This window comes from Vombatus ursinus, unplaced genomic scaffold (assembly GCF_900497805.2).
Source record: "Vombatus ursinus unplaced genomic scaffold, bare-nosed wombat genome assembly UNPS02014841.1, whole genome shotgun sequence".
In the NCBI taxonomy this organism is placed as follows: Eukaryota; Metazoa; Chordata; class Mammalia; order Diprotodontia; family Vombatidae; genus Vombatus; species Vombatus ursinus.
Genome location: NW_020954619.1, coordinates 31,696,076 through 31,697,446, shown reverse-complemented (window position 1 = coordinate 31,697,446; position 1,371 = coordinate 31,696,076).

Here is a 1,371-nt window from a genome sequence, read left to right as displayed (position 1 = left end):
CTATCTATCTATCTATCTATCTATCTATCTATCTATCTATCTATCTATCTATACATGTAATTTTTTCCTCCAGCTACCCCAATACTGACAAAGGACTCATGAGTTACAAATATCTTCTTTCTATGCAGGAAAAAAAAAAACTAAACTTTTAGGAGCATAGACTTCTGATCTGAATGGGACCTTAGATATCATCTAAATATAGGAATATAGATTTAAAGCTGGAAGGGACCTCAGACACCATCTAGATGAACCTTCTCATTTTAAAGTTTGAAGAAACTGAAGTAAAGGGAACTTACATACATAGTAAGCATTAAAAACAGGATTTGAATTCAGGCCTTCTGACTCTAGAGTCATTATACATTGCTGGAATTTGGCCCCTTTATTTTACAGATGAGAAATCTGAAGCTCACAAAGGTGAAATCCTTTTCATAAGGTCACTTAATAACTGCCAAAGGAAGAATTCAAACCCAGGTCCTCTGACTCCAAATCCAGTGTTCTTTCTATCTTAACAGACTGCTGAACATATCATGAATTCATTAAAAACCATCCATTTGCCAGTGTTTTATATTTAGGGCCTAATGATTAGGCTATTGATACTAAACTATTTTAAATGACTAATAAATGACTCCTCTGTAATTTCCCAAATGCATTGTATTCCACTGAATAATTTCACAAATAAGCAAAGAGCTATACGCTGCAGGCTTTCCATTTAGGGAGAAATGTGAGTTCCAACTCAAAAAGCATCCTTTCATAGGAATATAGGATTATTTGATAACAGGAAGTTGTCCCACATCCCTTAATTCAGGTACAGATTTGAGTACTGTTGTTGTTCAGTCATTTTTAATTGTGTCCAACCTTTTGTGACTCCATTTGGGATTTTCTTGGCAAAGATACTGAAGTGGTTTTCCATTTCTTTCTCCAGCTCAGAGGAAACTGGGGCAAATAGGGTTAAGTGACTTGTGCAGGGTCACACAGCTAGTAAGTGTCTGAGGTCAGATTTGAACTTAGAAGATGAGTCTTCCTGACTTTGGGCCTGGTACTCTACCCACTGCACCACCTACCTGCTCCATTCAAGGATAATTACCACTAAATGTTTCTTCATGTCTTTCTCCCATGTTCCTCCACATTGATATAGCTGATACTTTATTACATAATTTCCTTTGGCTAGAAAGTCACAGGAATTAGGGTTAGAAGGGACATTTGTTTAATTCACCCTCTTCATTTTACAGTGAGGAAACTGAGACCTTCAGAGGTTTTGTAACTTGCCAAAAATCCTGCAGGTAATAGAGAGCAGGGTCAAGATTTGTACACCCAGTCTTCTTAAACTGTGCCCAGTTCTGGCATAAATGGCTTGAGAGTATTGTGATTAAT